General features: G+C 41.7%; 1 protein-coding gene across 1 annotated transcript in view; it reads left to right on the forward strand.

Moving 5' to 3' along the window:
* The first annotated feature begins 10,378 nt into the window (after positions 1-10,378).
* Gpr63 (G protein-coupled receptor 63) overlaps positions 10,379-20,540 on the forward strand; it is a 67,061-nt gene continuing 56,899 nt past the window's right edge. Inside the window, exon 1 of the mRNA XM_028877986.2 lies at positions 10,379-10,621. The gene's annotated coding sequence lies outside the window, so the exon portion shown is untranslated. The remainder of the gene's footprint in view (positions 10,622-20,540) is intronic.

The raw sequence follows: 20,540 nt of genomic DNA on the forward strand, positions 1-20,540 counted from the left end.
ATCTAGGGGTAAATACCTGACATTCCAAATATTCCCTATATCCATAGATGAATGGCAGCCAGTCAGGGTCCTGATCCCTGGAAATCTCACTCCAACCTCTGCTATGATAAAAACACCACTCTGCCCGGGCTCTGGGCTCTGGGCTCTGGGCTTTCTGTTCTCACTGCTGCTTCATACAAAGAGTCCCAGCTCTGAGCTTGAAAATTAAGGATCTTTGCTTTTACATATGGATTCGGTCTCTGTAGTGATCTTTTAGGGGTCCCTGTGATCTGGGCATAACAGAGATTACCTTTGACAAATAGTTCTGGAAAAACTGAATGTGCTGGGATCCAAACGTTGGTCCTCTGCAGAAGCAGCAAATGCTCTTCTTACTGAGCCATATAATCAACATCTAAAATGGAGATTTTTCTTTAAATTGTGTTACATAAAGAGTACATGAGGAGAACCTTCCATTTGTTCATCTCGCCTCACAGCTTCAATACTTCAAAATCTTTTTCTCATCTATTTTTCTTTCCACTATTTACAGATTATAAGATCTGCAGCATGCTCTTATGATCGCATTTTGCTTAGTATGTAACTGACTTGCAATTACTGGATCTAATACAATAATTCACTTATAGTAGCCAGTACATTGTCCATGATCTAAGTTTTCTGATTGTTTCAAGGGTTCTTTTCACAGATGGTTTAAGCGAGGGAACAGTGAAATCACTGAACTGGACCACTCCATGGGTGGGAAGAAAGGTTACAGGGGGTCAGATTTCCAAGGCTGTCTCTCTGGGGGCAGAGGAAGCAAAACTACAGAACAGCAATGACAGTTTCTACATGACAGTCAGGAGGGTTGGGGGAGTGGTGCTTTGAGCTGATACAGTTCAGACTGATGGGGAACTAGATGCCCTTGATGGAGGTAGTTGACTTTTGGGGGTTTGTAATAAACAGAAAACTTGCCTTACAAGATTTCTGAGAAATGCTGAATTTAGGCTTTTGTTTACCCAATAATAATCCTGTTTACCAGGCCAGACCCCTTTTGCTTTAAACATTGTCTTGAACGCTGCCCACTTTGGACTTAACAATTTTTTAAAAACCAACCAAACAACAACAACAAATCACTTTGAACCTAACTGTTCTGGTGGAAGCTCCGCCTCAGCCCCTGGCACCTTGGCACCCTTATATCCAAAGAGTCTGGAAGGTTCTGGTGGAAGCCCCACCTGTCTGCCCAAACTCTGTCCCTCAGAAAGTCCTGCCAAACATGACTCCTCCCCTAGAGATGCTCAAGACCACTACCACAGGGTATTTAAATTGCACCCCAGAAAACAGACACGTGGTTTGGTCTGATTTGGATTGCTGCATTGGTGGAGAGGCTTATCAGGATGCAGAAACTTTTCACCAACAGTTTGTTCAAAACAATACAAGGTTTACATGCTGCACTGAATTGCTATGATTCTTAACCGTCTTTTAAGTTTTTACAGTCTGGTCTTTTCCATTTGTCATTGATTTGTTGAGGCAACCACTTTTCTTACCCCACCCCACCCCCAATTTTACTCTCTAGGGGTTTTGGTTGGGTTTGTTTTCTCTGCCAGTTAAAGAATGAGAAGGCAGAAAAAGCCCTGAAGCATAACAGGTAGCAGCGAAGAAGTTTGAAATGCCACAGACAGCAGCAGACAGGATCAGATGATGAAAAGCTTTTATTGGGAGTGAGGAAACACAGGCATGCCACAGACACACAGAGCATAAGACCCTGCGCTGAAAACCTCATCTCCTATCCATGGATTTTATTTTATTTTATTTTTATTTTTATTTTTTGTCTCATAAGAGTCTTCCTCCCCTAATTTAGGGCTAATCAGTTAGAAGAAAGATATGATTGGCCCACAATATGAACACGTCCTGATCCAAGCTCAAACTTGTTGAGCTGCTCCATCAGCAAGGGGCCTCCTGGCAGTAGAAGAAGCCTACAGGGCTTTTTGTTTTTCAGCTGCCAGGCTCTTGTCTCAGGTCCAGAGGGTGAACAAGAAGCCAACCGTCTGGGTACAAAACGATGTCCTCTCTCACTATGTCCGCCTACCAAGGAATCTAACTCCAAGTCTCTCGGGTTGTTCCTAATGGGACACAACATTTCACATGTTGCATTTAATTATTATGCTTCTTAAGTATCCTTTAATTCTTTTATAGCTTGATCTCTTTTAGTTATGTCATTGATTTGGTGGGAACACTATTTTTCTTAGTTTTGTCCTGCATTTGATTGACTGCCTTTCATAGACTGTATTAACCTGACTCTTCCTCCTTTATGCTTTATGACATACAGATTCAGTTGCTTAGGCAAGCATGGTCTTTGATTTTTGTCAGTTATAAAATACATAAAGACTTCTTATTGTGTTAATCCCAAAGATTCAAAGAGAAAGACCACCGACCCAAATCGTCATAGCCAAATTGATTAAAGCAAGCAATTAATTAATTAAAGCAAGCTTTCCTTTGTCTACACAGACTGCCTCCTCCTAAGGTGGGGGTTCAAAACATCAGAATTTGTTGTGGGGAAGATAAGGACTTTCATAGCTCAGGGGTAGGGGTTTCTAAATGGGGGATTTGGTAGACAAATAGGTGGGGTTACTGAAGCCAAATGTAACAAGGTGGTCATAACAAGGTAGCCATAATAATCCTTTAAAACAAAGGTGGGGTTACAAGATGGTCATGGTTGTAAGGTGGTCACAGCTTTTTGAAACAAAAGCATAGTTGCCACTTCCTGGAACAGGCAGTACAGATTGATTTGTGGTTAAAGTTACAGGTGGGACATGGCCCAATCCTTGAGAAACAAGTTAATCATAAACAGGAATGAACCTGGTTTGTCTTTACTATAAGATGGCTTTCAAGCCCAAGATGGAGGCAGGCTGGTTCTTCAATTGGACTTACAATTTTAAATCTTCTCCCTTGTTTTAGTTACTATATCTTTTTAGAAATATCCAAAGTTATGTTGTTATTATTTTTCTTGAACCAGAGATCAACTCCGTCTGGATTTATTAGAAAAAAAATACCAGTGGTTCTAGAGTATGGCCTCTTAGATAAGTTGAATTTGATGGAATTTCTCCTGCTCCAATGCAAAAGAATTGTCTTTGTAGGGTAAAGTGGGTGAGTTATTGTGGTAGATTGACTGAGAAATGTCCTTGTGGGAACCTGAGTCAGAAAGCTGTGACCTTTCTGTGAACTATGGATGGAACCAAGTGCAGAATATTCTTCTCACAAAGAGGATTTCTAGAAAGAATTGCATAAAATATGGTCAATGAATGCACTTGAAAGCAAGGGCAGGAAGGGAATTTCCTGGCATGTCCACATTATCTCAGTGGGAAAGACAAAGACCTAGTTCTTTTTCACAAAGCCAAGATGATAAGATATAATACCAGGTGTCTTCCCTCACTGTTCTTTTATTCACTTAAGCTAACTGTAAACATCATCTCATATTTGCTTTCTTTAATAATAAAAATTCAAAGTGCTTTGTTTGTACTACTCTTGAGCACAGAAGCCTTGAGTCCCCAAAGGTTATCTCACTCAGATATTTGCCATTTCCTTCACTCTGAGGAGACTTAGCCTAGCTGACAGGGGCAGGTCCACAGTCCCTCATAGGCTTATGTGTTTGAGTAATTGTCTCCAGCCGGTAGTGCTGTGTGGGAGGTTATGAAACGTTTAGGAGGTGCAGCCTTTCTGGATGAAGTACATCAGTAGGGGTGGAATTTGAGGGTTTACAGCATCAGCCTGTGGAATAATCCTTCTGTATACTATAAATATGTATTGCTCTCATTGGTTAATAAAAAGTTAACAGGCTGGTATTGAGGCAGGAAGTTTAGGTGGGACAGCCAGACATAGAGGACTCTGGGAGGAGGAAGGGCAGAGTCAGGAGAGACACCAGCCAGCTGCTGAGGAAGCAGGACATATGGAAAATGAGGTAACAAGCCACGAACCATGTTGTGAAGCATAGGTAAGAAATATGGGTTAATTTAAGTGTAGAGGTGCCAGTAACAAGCCTGAGCTATTGGCCAAGCATTTATTTTTGTTTGTTTGTTTTTTATTAAGATTTTTTTATTCATTCCACATACCAACTACAGATTCCCCCCTCATTCCTCCTCCTGCTCCCCACCCAGCCTGATAGCCCCAGCTCACGCCCCATCCCTTCCTCTGAAAAGGCATGGCCTCCCATGGAGAGTCAGCAAAGCCCAGCACATTCAGCTGAGGCAGGTCCAAGCCACTCCCCCTGCATCAAGGCTGTGCAAGGTATCCCACCAGAGGTTCCAAAACAAAAAACAAACAAACAAACAAAAACAAAACAAAACAAAACAAAACAAAACAAAACAAAACAGTTCATGCACCAGGGATAGATCCTATTCCCACTCTCAAAGACCCCTCAAACAGACCAAGCTACACAATTATCTTGCTCGTGCAGAGGGCCTAGTCCAGTCCCATGCAGATGCCATCTATAGGTCCAAAGTTCATGAGTTCCCACTAGCTTAATTAAGTTGTCTCTGTAGGTTTCCCCATCATGGTCTTGATGCCCTTTGATCATAGAATCCCTATTCCTTCTCTTCGATTGGACTTCTGGAGCTCAGCCTGGTATTGGGTCAAGCATCTATAAGTAATATTAAGCCTCTGTGTTAGTTATTTGGGACGGGTGGCCAGGATTTGGAAAAAAACAAAATCTGCCTATATCAGCCCATTTTCAATTTGCCCTGTCTGCTTCTACTCTGCCTTGAGTTGTGAACTCCCAGCTTCCTGCTGCAGCATGGCCTCTCCCTTTGAATCTGCATCCAAAATAAATGTTGCCTCTTAAGTTGTTTCCAGTCATGGTGTTTTATCACAGCAACAGAAAAGTAACTAATACAGTTATGCACACTTCAGAGGAATTAATGAATATAAAATAGCGAAAAAGCACATCAGTACTATATTTAGAAGGGGCTATATGTATGTATATACATACATCATATTTATAGTCAGAATCTAAATAGCTAAAATTAATGAGTGATTTATTAATTATTCAGGGCATGGATTTCTAAGACCATTTGCTTCCAGGCTTTTTCTTCTTTCTGAGGACTTTTTTGGTGGTGTTTTCTTTGTTATTAACTCTCCCCGAGACTCCTATGTACTTTCCATAAATTGTACATGTGGAAAGTCACAGACAAGATTATGACTTAGGATTCATGCTGTGCTCCTGACTGAGATAAAGCACATGAAGTTTGCACCACAGTTGAGGGTGTTTCGGGGACAATGAAGAGCAGAAATCAGAAGTCTACCACCTGCCCATCACACACTGTAGCACTGGTGCAAGAGAGCAAGATCAGTCAAGATCCCTGTGCATACAGAAGAAAGAGCACACACATCACACTCCTCAGTTCCAGAGGAGTTCTGCTATGTGGACATCCTGGGGGGGGTCTCAGCCATGATAGTGAATCTGAACCTCCAGGGAGCTTCTGTTTTACCTCTGTCCAGCATCACCGAGGGTGGGCCCCAGGTGCTAATGTTAATAAGCTTTTGGGTAATTCTAATGCAGAGCCAGTATTGAAAATTTTCAATTTAGCTAGCAACTTAGAACAAACATTTATTTAGAGGCCTTACCATGTATACCTGGCTGTGCTGTAAATGTCAGCTCCATATGGAGATTTTCTTTTTTTTCCCTTTGAGACAGGGGCTTGGTACATTGCTCCAACTGTCATAGAACTCACGATCCTTCTGTATCAGCCTTCTAATCGCTAGGACCATAGCTATGTGCTACCTTACCCCGTGAAAATCTGATTTCCTTGAAAGACACTATTTGCTTAATATCTTGCCACAAAAGTAGTTTCATATCTATTTGTCTTCAGAAACAAGGCTTTTGAACTTATTTTGAACATGACTGAAAATAAGACAGGATTTACATAACTCCAAACATACATGATAGAAAGTACTAACAAACAATATTTTTTAAAAAATAATAAATATTTAGAAATAGTACCCAGGTTTTAATTTTGTCTAGTTAACATAATAATGGTGGAGTCTAGGGGTGCTCCCTTGTGGTAGAGTACTTGCTTAGTACATGATGTACTCTGTGAGATTCCCAGTCTGTGCCCTGCTCCAAACACAAACAGAAAATGACAGTGGTTTATATCCGGTGAATGATTTCAGAACCACTAGAGATACTTTTCTAAGCCTTGAAAATCCTGGGCTCTTTTCTACTCCAACAAATATCTTTTTTTTTTTTTCCCACCAAGGCCTTCTCATTTTATTCTCTCACTTAGGCCTTTCCTGTAGATGTAATTCTGAACAGTGTTATTAAATAAGAAACACAGAACCAAATGCAGAGTTAAAAGCCCAGAGATCGAGCAGCAGCCAAGAGCTAAGACCAAGACTGCCTTCTTACCCCTTCCTGTTGCTGTTGTCCTTCCCCTCAGAAAGAGACCTACTTCCTGTGTGTCGTTTTATTGACTTTCTCTTCTGCCTTCTCATTGGTTGTAAACCCAACCATATGACCTCCTCATCACTGCCTCTTTATACAGACCTTCAGGTCTCTATGGTTGGTATTGAGATTAAAGGCGTGTGTCTCCAAGCTGGCTATGTCCTTGAACACACAGACTCTGCCTTCCATGTGACCAGATTAAGGGTGTGTGCTACCACTGCCAGACTTCTGCTAAATGACTTGCTATTAGGTCTGACCCCCAGACAACTTTATTTATTAACATACAAATAAAATCACATTTCAGCACAAATAAAATATCACCATACTTTCCTTTTGTCCTTATGTCTTTTTTTCCTTATGTCTTTAAAGGCCATCAAATTGCTTCCTTGATAAAAAACAAACAAACAAACAAAAAACCAACAAACAAAACACTTCCAAGATGACTCCCATCCATAGTGTTTATTCTGATACCTATTCTTAACACATGGAGCTTATTATACATATATGAATGTGTCTGAGTGTGTGCACATGTGTGGATGTGTACATGGAGACCGAGGTCAATGTCCAGACTCTTAATCATTCTCTACCTTATTGTAGGTTGTCCTACTGAACCTGGAGCTCACTGGTTCATTTAGAGTGGCTAACTGGTGAGTTCCAGGGATCCTCCTGTTTCCGCTCTCCAGGGCTGGAATTCTAGGTGATGTGGGATGTCTTTCTGTATGCTGTGAAAATATGTTGCTCTGATTGGCTGATAAATAAAACTGTTTGGCCAATGGTGAGGCAGAATAAGGTTAGGTGGGATATTCTAACTAGAGAGAAAGAAGGAGAAAGGCAGAGCAGAGGATACGCTGCCAGCCGCCGACATGAGAAGTATGTAAAAGTATAGGTAAGCCACGATCCATGTGGCAAAGTATAAATTTACAGAAATGGGTTAATTTAAGATATAAGAGCTAGCTAACAAAAGCCTGCAATGGCCATACAGTTCGTAAATAGTACAAGCCCCTGTGTGTTCACTTGGGTCCCAGCAGCTGCGGAACTGGCAGGTGAGAGAGATTTGTCCTGTTTGCGGGTCAGGCAGGACACAGGGAAACTTCTGACTGCATCTAGGCTCATCCTGCCATGACTACCTTTTATGTGGGTGCTGATGGTCTGAGTTCATGCATGCACGCCCAGTACTTTGCTGATGGAACATTCTCCCTTCATCATTTCCTTTTACACCAAATTATACGATACATTGTGATGCCTGGTAATTGGTTTATGCCTTGGAGGGTCATGTCTCCTCAGCTAAATTTAATTTCATGAAGATTGTGATCACATTCTACATTAGGGCTTCTGTACATTTAGAAGGAGGCACACAACCGATACCGAGAACAGCCGTGTGGCCCTGAACAAGCCAGCTGTTGAGATTTTCTTTATTTTTTAAAGGAAAGGGAAATTTTAGGTTACCCTAAAGTCTCTCCTAGATTTATAGATTTGACATGTAAGGAATTCTATAACATTTACAAATGGAAAGAAAAATACAAAATGGTTTAGTTCAGTGAAGATTAGGAAGTTTCATGTGTAGGAAGAAACAAGTGGAAGCCGACATTTTAATTTTATTGCATTCTACATGCGCATGAGTGTGGCTTCATTCATGCTGTGGCATCTGTTTGGTGGTCAGAGAACAATTTTTTTGGGAGGTGGTTCTACCATCAGTCCTGGGGATCAAACTCAGGTCGTCAGGCTTGGCTGGCAATCACTTTAACCCACTGAGCCATCTCCCCAGCCTGCAAGCTGGCATTGTGGGTAGGAAAATATCAACTCTTCCATTATAGACCCCCCAAAATAGAATAGTTATTAAAGTATAAAAATGAAGTTGGGCCCTGTGTCCTTGGGACACTGAAAATGTGAATATTCATGGACTTTATTCTAGTTAAGGACTGCACACTCGTAAAAAAATTTCTATAGACTGCTATGTAGTCAAATTGATGACATAAAAATACAAGATCCAACAATGAACATAGCTTGGGATGTATGTTGGCAAAGGTAGGTTAAGGGAAAATAACAAAATAAAATGCTTCAGATAAAGTTTGTTCACGGTTTGTTCCCCATCCCTGGGGATGTTTCCAGTGGCTACTGAGGACATGGCTACCTACTTCAGCAACTTGTGACTCCAGGACCATAAATATTCCTGTTCTTCCAATCTTAAGATTATTGGTAAAGAACACAGGGGGGCAATCAGTACCTATGGCGGTTTATGTGGGTGCTGGAGGAAGAGGGCTATTGTGGGCATCTATGGTGTTCATCTAGTCAATATACTTACCCTTTGACCAGCAACACTTTAATTTTAGAGAACATCCTCTACGCAGTCCCTGTGGTTTGGGTGTATATGGAAACTGGTATACTACAGCTAGTTCCTTTGACATTGTTTGTTTGTTTGCTTTGGTTATTCCAGACACAGGCAAAGGACCCTAGCCTGGCAGGGTCCATTCCATCTTGTGGTTCCAGAGGCTCCTTCAGAGGTATGCACAGGTTTCCAGTGGTTCAATGCTCCTTGGCTTGCTCACTTGCTGAAGGCATCTGCTGTGAAGGAGGGAGGAGGAGGTACATTTGGAGCTACAGTTCTTGCTCCAGCTTGGAGAAAACAGAGTCAGTACAGCGAAAAAAGGCAAAATGTGAAGAGAAACTGAGTCTTAAGTCACCCTTTAAACATCTGGAGGAAAAAACTTTAAAACTTTAAAAAGGAAATTTGAAAAGTTTTTTTTTTTTTTTCTGGCTAGCTCACTTATTAGTCTTTATAAATATGTGAGCCAATAAATGCCAGTCTGCACTAAAGGTTTTCTTAAGTCACTGTGTGTTAAGTCCTGGTTATTACATCCGACTAGCCTGACTATTTTATGACGGTATTCTCTTTACTCTTGCTGGGTGTTACTGCTTTTTACCAGACCCGGGGCTTAGTTCCTCTCCATCTGGTAACAAAAAATACTTCCACCCCTGCCTGAAGTCCCTGCACCCTACAGTGTCCCAAAGGGAAGGACTGAGTTGATTGAGGTCAGTTCACGGTTTGTTCCCCATCCCTGGTGCAAGCTCCTTTGGATTAGAAAATGTCACTCACATCCTCGGAGTCCTTCACTGGGACTGATGCTTTGGAGCCCAAGCTGGACCATAAGCCCTAACTGCCTCATTATTCCTTTCTACCTCAGAGTGGCCCCACAGGACTGAGAAGCAAGGGTTGGAACCAAAGACAGAAGAGCAGCTTTCAATGAATGGTTCATGCTGGTCGACTGTGGGGTCAGGGCAACTGCCCGTGCTCTGAGTGTCCTGGGCCCTCCACTGTATGCCACAAATGTTGACGATGGTTAGGAAAACAGTATCTACCACTTGGAAGCAGCATTACTGAGGTTTGAAGAGGGTCTTTCCTTTAGGGTCTTCCTGAGTCCAGTTTGGTGATCATGAAAGTCGGTGCTTCTGACATTCCAGTTTGAGGCCACCTGGCAAGTGGCTATTGGAAAGAACAGAGTACGGGGTCAACGCAAGGCATTTTAGCCACTAGACGTCAAGACCCCTTTAGAGGTCCAGATAAAGGTCCAAGCTGGCCTTCAGTTTAAAGTGCTCCAGGGTGAGACCCTCATCACAGTGTTGGAAATGAGGAGGAAGCACCAAGAAGGTTGCACACTCTTTCCAGGAAAAGTCCCACTGGGTAGCGATTCTTAGCGCAATGGTTAGGAGTGTTTGGTCAAGAACTTAACAGGGTGTGGGCCGTCCAAGCAAAAGTGAGGTTCCCTGGGCGGGTCAGCAGCAGCAAGGCGTCTTTGGTGTAGGCTCTGAGCACTTATTTCCTTAGAGTGCCTTTGCTCAGGAGCGTAGGGTGAGGTGACTTGGGATCTTGGAGGGGGAGGAGTCTGAGTTTGGACTGCTGTGGCCTCCTAGGATCGCGTCTGGGATGCCCCCTCCCCCTTTCCTTGCCTCCTCCCCACTCCTCTCCTCTCCCTTACCTCTCGGCCTAACCAGCAGCGGGCGCCTTTAAGAGAAGCGCTGGGTACCCGGGGGCGGGAGCCATCGGCAGCCGGCAAGGCGGAGGCACTGCCGGGCGATGCCCCGACTCTCCGCCGCCGCCTCGGCCTCCTCCTGCGCTAGGGGCTCGGAGCTGCGGGTCTGCGGGGCGATGTCCGCAAAGTTCCAGGAGGCAGCGGCCGGCTTCTCCCTGCGCTCCAGCCGCGGCGCCTTTTGTGCGAGGTGCGAGCGCAGCCGGGGCGGGCGAGCAGGCGGGCGGGCGGGCGGGCTGACTGGTGGCGCGGAGCGCGGCTCTCCCGGGTCCCCGCGGCTGCACCGGGCTGACTCGGCAGCCAGCGCCCCGGGGAGGCTCCCGGCGGGGCCGTGGCTTTCCGGGGTGGCCCGACGCTCTGCGCTGCTACGGGCCTCCTTGATCGCTGGCGCTCCAGCCGGGGACCCGCCGAGCACAGCCTAGCGGAGGGCTGGGACCCTCGGGAACTTTCCCGCCCTGGGCTCTCTCCATTCTGGGCTAAGACTCAGCATGCTCGCTGGGGTGTTTAAAAAAGCTCAGCAACATAGCTGTGTGAGAAATCTTCCCCTGGGCTGGCCCAGTTTTCAAAGTGATCATTTAGTCTTTGATGAAATGTGTAGACAGTCTAGAATACTTAGGAAATACCGGCATCAGCGGTAGGATGCACTTTTCTCCGGTGAGGTAGGGGTGAGGTTTAGCGGTATCTTTTTAAAACAGGATTTTCTTTGTTTATTGACGAGATTGCTTTTCATCATGTCTTTGATTAAGAATGCTCCAACTTCTTAAGGATTTTAGAAGTAATATTTCTAAGAATGGTCAACAAAACCTAGTTTATTGCATAATATGACTTTACTTCTGACAGTTTTACCCATGGAGGAGGTAAGTAATCATTTGATAAAACCTAATAGAAAGTTTATTTACTACACGCACGGTCGTTCTCCACGTGTCCCAGAAGTGAAGGAAGCCCCACATGCTCACCTTTCTGGCCTCCCGTGTTCTGTGTTCTCCAGTTAGCGTGGTGATGTGATGTCAGGTGGGCATCCAAAGGGCTGACAGAGTTGTGTGCTGTATTACATGGTACCCGTAGCCCACGTTGTAGTGACACAATTGATTGCATCCCCTAGTTCACTTTGAACAATAAAAATAAAACGCTAGCCCTTAAAGAGAGTATCCTGAAGTGTTTAAAGGAAGTCCATAGGCATGTGTTTCATACACAGCTTTGTGGAGGAAAGATGCGCGCTTCTCAAATAGCAGTCACAGTAGTGGAGGGTGTGCCTTATCTGTAGCACGGGAAGTTTTGAAACAACAGAAATAGCCACTAATACTTGTAAAAAAAAATGGAACATTGATTTTTTTCTTGAAATATAATTTTGTCATTTTGCTGTTTTATATACCGGAACTGAAACTTAAAACAATATTCTAAACATTTTCTGGTAATTTTCAGTCAACATTCTTGGGGAAAATTTTGCTTAGAAGTCACATACTGAAAACTCAATAACTCCGGTCACAATTGTCCCTTAAGTTGGTTGGACTCCAGGCAGAACGGTAAGAATTGATGTTCTAAAGATGGTTGTGACTGAGTTCCTAGAATTGTACTGACTCGCGTGACTGCTCTGAGATTTGTATAGGTATATTTGACTTGGGACATATGTTTTAGGAGGATTCTTTCTGAGACCCTTTCTCTGTACACACCTGTATTCACATGGATTTATGTAGGTATTATAATGATGTCACACATATGTTCCTGTCATCTCTCTCTCTGAAACCTGGTCACAGGGAAACTAGAGACACAATGACAGGTATTCACTAAGAACAACAGATCTAAATGATTAGAAATTAAAAGTAGTTTTTCTCAGGGTTTAATCTTTGGACATTTTAGTCAAAGAACACTGTTTTCTAGCACATATTTGAACTCTTACAAAGCTTGGACCAGTGTGCCATATACCAATGATCTTAAACACATACTTATCTATGAAAGTGATCCCACCACTGGGTGATCGAGTTAGGCGTTTCTCAGCTTCAAAAATCTGCCATTAGTAGGTGGGTGAATCTCTAGATAAAACTGAGTTTGTCAAAATGGTATTTAGTTTTTCTCAGCACATCAGAAATGACCTCTGGTGATTCTTCACAAGTTGACAACTTAGGAAGCTGACCTAAGAGGCAAACCTGAGGGAAGTTCTGTGTTCCCCTTTGTGAAAACACCTTAAATGTTGATGGTCATTGCTGTTTGATTTGAGAGTGGCCCACTGATGGTTGGGTAAATTGTACCCACAATACAGTGCTGCAGTCACTATTAGGGTAACAAGATCTTCCTCCTTTGGGATATTTCTCAGTCACTTTCCACAACTGATGATTTGGAATTTCAGCATCTGCATTAACATTAGAGGTGGAATCAACCCATTAGAGTGTTTTTATTTTAGCTTTAATTTACTAGGTATTTGGGAAATGAGTTTGCATTTGCTTTTGCTATAAATGCTCTTTACATTGCTACAAGTGGCATTCAGCATAATCTCTCCTTCCTCTGCTTTTGACAACCAAAATTAGTGGGAGTTCTTAGTGTTCTCTTGCAATACATTAAAAGTTCCACAAAATTTACATTATGTCTCCTTAGCTTAAAAAAATCACATTTGAAATGTTTGACTAGGAAAGTTCATAGCCTTTTGAAGCTGATGGGATTTTGGTCAGTTACAGTTTAAGTTACTTGGGAAATTTCGGTATAAGGTCAGATGTGTCTTTGATTGAACTGGATGATACACAAAATCAGTACTTTTGTAACCACAAAACTTGGAGAACATTCCACATAATTTGCAGTGTGGGCAGCCCAGCATGCTATAGTGTTCAGTTGGCTTAAGGCGACATGCCATGATTGTAAAAAATGGTTTCTCAAGTTGTCAGCAAGCTGCTTCTGTCTTTGAGTTTGGCACACAGGATATGCTTTTTGTCTCTACACTGCTAGATATAGACAGAGCTGGCAATGTAATTTGTGTGCATTTCTGTTTGTCTGAAAGAAGGTTTAGGAAGCTAAAGATTGAAACTCGAGTACACTGGGAAGTCCATCATATCGTGAATGTAGGGAACACTTAGGAAGGATTTTAATATAGTATAGCTCGAAGGTTTTGCAGGGAAATGTGTGTATTTGCCATTAAGAGGGTAACTACTGGTTACCTATTGAAGTTAATAATAACATTATTGTTTTCAGCATTTCCTTTGATAGACAATGCAAAAGAAACTATGCCCTTCTAGGTCCAACTGAGATTAGGAAAGTACCCAGCCAGATCCTGTATCAGTCACTTGACCTATATGTTGATGGATTCTTAGATAATTTCTAGTTGAAACTCTTATCATTTTATCATGCGTTTTACATACTGTTTGGGGATTCTTGACCAAAACTTTGTGGTTAGCTTTTTTATTTGACCAGATGAGCTCAGTCTGTATCCTAGAACACTGGGAGGAATTCACTTTGGGGAGGTTGGTGCTGAAGAGGCAGACATTGTAGTGCTTACCTCCCAAAGGGGGACAATCTCATCTTGTCCTACTTTCTTAAAGAAAAAAAAAATTTAGGAGATTTTAGAGAAAGAACATTAATAGGGATTTAAAAATGCCTGAAGTTTGGATGGGAATTAGGGTTTTGCCTGGAAATTGCCTAAGAATCAATCAACTTGTGTGCCAGATACTTGGTTCTGCATATAGGCAGTTCTTTGCTCTCTGATGGTCCTGGAAGAATTTAGGTACAACGGGGGATGGGATCGGAAAGGTGATGGTATCCATTACCTTCCAGAGGGAAATGTTTGCCTAAGTGTGTTCAATCCATGCTTTCTATCATTTTAGCTTTTTTTTTCAGTTTTCATCCAGGAAAGGAGGGAAGCATTCAGCTTGCTCCATTTTGATTAAACTCACACAAATCTAAACACCATCTAAAACTTCAGTGTCCGACTCTAGCAAGAGTCCATCCCTGAATTTTCTCCGCCCACTGCCCCTCAGTACTTGCTGTTTGCATTGTCCAGTTCTTCGAGGTTCTCCCATTTTCTGCAATATGGTTAACTTCGCCCCCTCTTAAAGATGAAATAATGTTGACAGTGTCTTCCTTCTGTTTCGTTAGTTCATGGATATTTGCATTTAAGGCTCTGACTCCTTATTCTTCATTTTCACACTATATTAGTTTTTCTACTAGTAGAAATGACATGTTTGTTATGGAAAATATATCCAGATGAGCAAAAAGAAAAGAATTCTGCACAGAGATGATTATCATTAGTATTTTGTTGTGTATTTCATATCCATGTAGGAAATGTTTTAGTTTCTAACTTTATACATTGCTTTGTGTCCACTTTTCATATCATGAATTGTGTAATATTGTGAGTGCTGAGTACTGTTTTTCTGTGGCTACACTGTGATTTAGTACACACACGTCACAATGACAGACAGGGTGCTGTCACTGGTGCTGCATCCCAGGTTCTGCTGCCTCCTCCTCCCTCTCCTCTTCCTCCCCACCTCCCTCCTTTCCTGCTACTGTAGGGCAGGGGATATCTTTTTATAGCTCCATTTTTAGACTCATCGGGGGTTATTTTTGTTGAGTAATATCCTAACTGTGGAGTTTTGTGGGACAAATAAGGACATTGACCTGAAGGCACTTTATTATTCCCGGTGTGAACTCTAGTGACCCAGCAGCATCTCTCTCTCTCTTTCTCCTTCAGATAGAAGACCCAAGTCAGAATTTCAAGACCTTTCTTTTGAGCACTTTATCCAAATGAAATAATCCCAGATGTTCACAAAGACATACCCTTAATCCCCAGGCCATCCGTTAGTGTTCAGCTATAGCAGTAAATACTGTTAACATTTAATACAGCAGTTGACAGTGTGCAGTGAGAATTTTTTTTTTTTTTTTCAACTTCAGTCTCCTTTACTCATGCTTGGCTTCTGAAGGTCTACACACTTTGAGGCATACATGACTGCTCTGAGATGAAATGAATATTGCTTATTACGTAGTCATGTTTAACATTTAAAGATTTTTTTTTTCTTACCTATGGTACCAGTTCTTGGACTCTTAACTTTGACAATAAATCTGTAAGGTTTAAATGCTCAGCACTTAGCTTTGAGCTGTGTCTACGCATATGGGCCTATATTTTACCAGTGCATATATTGATCTTTCTTCCCTCTGTCAATAATATAAAACTATAACTTAGCCAGAAAATATCTTTGATAACCAGTATGAAAGTGTCATACTGATCATCTTTTTTAAAATGTGGTTATTTCAGCAACAGAACAAGAGATGCAAAATGGGCAGTGACAGGAAAAGAACAGGTGTGAATTTGCAACCTCATGCTCAGATCTGAGGTTCGCTTTAGTCATCTAATGTGACTCTAAGGAGTACGTCATTGCTGTGGTCCCCATGCCCACTCTTTCACTTTAGAATTTAGCATCAGCTGTGGAAGACAAGCAGCCCCCCCCATCTAATTTTCTGGACTAGTTTTTTTTTCTTCCACTGTAAAACAGGTACTTCTTTCTTTGTCTAAGTCAAGCTTAGTTCACTGTTTTCTTCCAAGCTGGTGTTTTTCTCTGACTTTGCACTTGAAAGCAAGTGTTTTGTTTTTTACTTAGCTGAATATAATTTCTCTCTTTCTTTAATATCATAAAGAACTGTGTTTGGATTAATAAGATTTTTTATTGTTGGGACAAAGACCTAATAAAAATGGCCTAACAGAAGAAAGGTTTATTTTGCTCATGGTTTCAGGAGTTCTATTCCAAGGTCACTGTCTATTGCATTAAGCCTAAAGGGAGTGAAATCTCAAGGTGTAATAAGCATGTGGAAGAAGAGGCGATGGTTTACCTCATGGAAGTCAGGAAGAGATGCAAAGAGAAGCCAGAAAAAAGATGTAATACCCAAGACATTATCCCAATGACCTACTTCTTTCAACTAGGTCTCATCTGCAGAGTTTTCAGCATCCCAGTGTTGCAGGCTGCAGGAATATCATAAGAACTCAGCTGGTTATGGCAAAGTCACTACCTGGAGGAATCAGGGAATTCCTCCAGAGGAAGCCAAATCCCAAGGAGTTTTTGGTGTTACTTGGCTTGTTATATATCAGCTGTATTCTGTTATGAAAATCATGTGTGCCTTCATAGTTTTCCCAATTGACTTTTCCCCTAGAAGGGCTAACAATGTGGACTGATCACTCTCTAGACATACACATGCCAGGCATTTGGAGAACTGCCTCAGGAAAGGCTTTCTCTGGAATCAGATATCTCCCCTAGCCACTTTCAAGGACTAAAGGAGACATCACCCAGGTGGTCACCCAATTTCTGAGGATCAACAGTGATAACAACCCACAGGCGAGTCTCCTGACTTAAGGTAAATTCCACAAGGGGACACTGCCTAGGTCAGGTAGACATTAAGTAATAGCTTTACACAATTTAGCTCAGACCCCTCCTTTCTTACAGCCTTACTAACTTTATAGACCTCTAACTTCTTACCTAACCACTTCTAGGAATATTTAGATAACCTTCTGTGCTAACAGCTATGCTCAGCCAGAACTCCCAGTTCAAGCCTCCCTGTAATTATCATTATTGGTAGCATCCGGCCAGGTCCATCACCGGATGGAGGAAAGTACCTTATCAGAGATACCTCTGTACTCTCTAAGAACACACTTAAGCATCCAGGCTACCTGTTTGAGAAGGCCTGGTGGATGTGCTAATTAAGCTTAACTTCCTCCTTTCCCAAACCTTACCTCCAGTTTCAGATCTCCCTTTAACTATCACCAGAGGCATCTAGCTGTACACAGGTTGCCTAGAGACTGAGCACACTTTCCCCCACCCTGCAGAAAAATGGCAGACAGCTTGGACAGATAGGAGCCACGGGAAAAAAGAAGACAGTTTTATTTTCTCCCATTGACCTAGCAACTTATAGATTCTTAACAGTTTCTAAGATTATAGTTGAGCACATAAGAGCCCTCTTCTTAGATATTACCTGAATTTAGTCTTTAGTTAATCCATTTCCCCATTGGTCACTTCCTTTTGGGGTTGCAAATGGTAATTAAGGGTATTGCCTCCCTATGTGATTCTTATCACTCCTCCATTTGACCCTGGAAGCCTGGTTTTGTACTGCTAAGGGAATACTGCTTGTAAGTGTATATATACCAGGACTTCCAGGGCACAGGGACAGAGAGAAAGAAGAGAATGGAAGAACTAGATGGGTAAGAACTTGAGAGGAACAAACTGAGATGGGGAAGAAGTAGATTGAAGGGCTACAGGAGAGTACTAGAGGAACGAGATGGAGGATGAGGAAGAGCCAGATGAGAGAGGAGATGGGAGAGGAAACGATATGGGAAGGAACAAGATGGATGAGAACCTAGAAGGGGCAGAACTAGATGAAGGAATTAAGATAGAACTTAGAGGGGATCTCAGACATGTGTAGAGAGAAATCAGGCTAAAGATGACCTAAATATGAGAGCAGAATATAAGCTTATAACTGTCACAGAATAATAAAGTATATGGACTAAGGAGTTTCGTGTACATAGATTCATTTCTTTTCATCAAAGATAAATTATCAGCTGGTTGTAGATTCTTCCCGGACCCTGGGAGGGGACTATCGAGGGGCTGGACCCCCATAGTCCTCGATATCCCAGTAAGGGCATAAAGATGTGACTGCATCAGTGGGCTCATCCATTGATTAGGTAATGGTTTTTAAGATCTACTCTTTCAGAATGATCAGATCCACTAGTACATGAATGTTGGGGGCAGTGCTTCATATCCAAACCACAGCAGTGTCTTTGTATGTTGCCATGGATCTAATAGACATAGACAGATTGAACAGGTGCATTTTTCTTTTTCAGGAGGAGGATCACTATTTATAGGGAAATGCAGAATATCTTCTTGAAACTGATATTTGCTACTGCTTCATCCTGAAATAGTTCATTTCTTACTTTGTTTCTTTGGGACTTTATGTCAATGTAACTACATTTATGTGTGTTTCTTGTATATTTACTCACTTTTATGATTTGGGGATTCATGTTAAAGTTTATTCTTGTGGTTTTTTTGGGGGTAGGAAGTTTACAATTTAATTATACATTTATAAAGAGATACTTGTCACTGTTACCGTGTCACAAAAGATAGAGTCAGATGTTCCGTCACATCACAGAATAAGTTTCAGGCTGTCTGTGGAGCCTCTCATTATTTCCTTCCATTACTGCTGATCTATGCTTCTCCTTCTCCCTTTTCCTTTGTAAATATTGTAACATCTAATTTATCTGAACTCTCAGCTTTGCCTTCTCTGTGATTTGCTTATTTGTAACTTACTTTTTATGTGTTTATTTCCTTAAGTGGTTTTTAGGCTTATTTCACCCTGTTCTGATCTCTTAGTTTGGCTCGGCTCTTGTTTTATTCAGGGACTTTAGATTCCCCTCATAATACTGTCCAGCTCTTTATCAGAATATCTAAAAAAGTCATGCATCTCTAAGTATTTTCCATGGTCTCTTTTTTAATTAACTAATTGATTACTTTATGTGTGTGTGGGTTTTGCCTGTTTGTGTCTCTGCCATGTGTGTGCAGTGCCTGTGGAGGCCAGAAGAGGGCATCACGTTTCTTGGGACCCGTGTTATAGAAGGTCAGGAGCTGCCCTATGGGTGCTGGGAGTCAAACCTGGGTTCTCTGGGTGACCGACCATTGCTCTTAACTGCCAAGCCATCCTTGTAGCCCTGTCTGTTATTTGTTTTAGTGCAAGCCCTTAAGACTGGAGGCTCTGAATACGTATTGCTGTTCTTGCTGCTTTCTGTTTGCGATCAGCTCAGACTGATTGTTCCCTGTCATACCAGCTCTTTGATGTTTGCTAGTGTTGTGGGTTCCAGCAGGTGCCCCAGTTTAATATAGGTTTCACGTGTCACTTAGAAATAAGACATTGTGTCAATTCTTTGTTCATTAATTTTTTTCTGCTTAATTATTCAACTGCTGAGATTTTAATTATGGATTTATCATTTTCATCTGGAATAATTAATGTTTTGCTTTTTAAGGACTGTTACAAATACAAGTTCAAATTTTAAAAATTTATTTGTGGTAAATTAAACCTTTTTGTCATATATGATGACTTAATCTCTGATACTGTTAATTTGACTTAAAATCTCTTTCCTTTTGTATTAATGAAGCAATATATTGCTCCATATAGATTATGTTTGGTTTTATATGCCATTCTTCTTTCTGCAGTTGAAACTAGATGTGTGTCATTATGGTTTTGGATGTGTCTCTTGTTAATAGGATATAGCTGAACCTACTTTTTAACTGAAAAATGTATTCCTTTGTACTTGGAGTGAAGATTGTTATATTCAGATTTAATTATGACCTATAGCTATATATTTTCCTGCCTTTCCTGCATCTTCTTTCTTGTCTTAACCTTTCTTTGGCTAGATTGACCCCCCCACACACCCTTTTCATTTTTAGTATTCTGTTTACTAAATGATAAATGAGCTTAAGTTACTGGCTGGAATCTCTGTATTCTTTTAGTGACGACCCAGATAATTTTTATTATGAATACTCATCTTTATTCATCTGTGGTGATTACTGTCTTTGCCCTCTATGGTAGAATTGAATCGTGTCCTCCTAAAGGTATATATGGGAGGCCTAAATCCTAGTGTATGTGTATTTGGAGATTGTACTTGTGATGGGATAATTCACGTTAAATAACCTCTTAAGGGTAGACTGCAGTCTGGTAAGACCAGACACAGGGATCTCCCTCCCTCTCTGCCCGTGGAGAGGGGAAGACACATGAGAGTGTCGTGCCGAGGGACACGGGAAGGATGTACACGTTAGGAACGGACCCATCCCGATGCCACCTTCAACTTGGACTTTAGCCTCCAGAGCAGTGAGAAATGTTTCTATTGTTTAAGCCACTTATGCTGTGTTTTTTATGAGACCTAACCTTCCTTATTCAAATCACTAATTCCTAAGAGCAGTGCATATAACCCCACTTCTAATCTTTTTCTTGTTAATGTTTTAATTAGCTTTTCTTCTTTGAAAACTCTTATTCTGGTGTTGTATCCTGCACTTACGTGTATTGTCATGACCTCCTCACCTTCCTTGTGGATCTGGCCTTCTGTCTGGGGAATTGTTTTTGTCTGATAAATATCCTTTACTTTTCCTTCACTGAGTGAG

Source organism: Peromyscus leucopus, chromosome 2 (assembly GCF_004664715.2).
Source record: "Peromyscus leucopus breed LL Stock chromosome 2, UCI_PerLeu_2.1, whole genome shotgun sequence".
NCBI classification, from domain to species: domain Eukaryota; kingdom Metazoa; phylum Chordata; class Mammalia; order Rodentia; family Cricetidae; genus Peromyscus; species Peromyscus leucopus.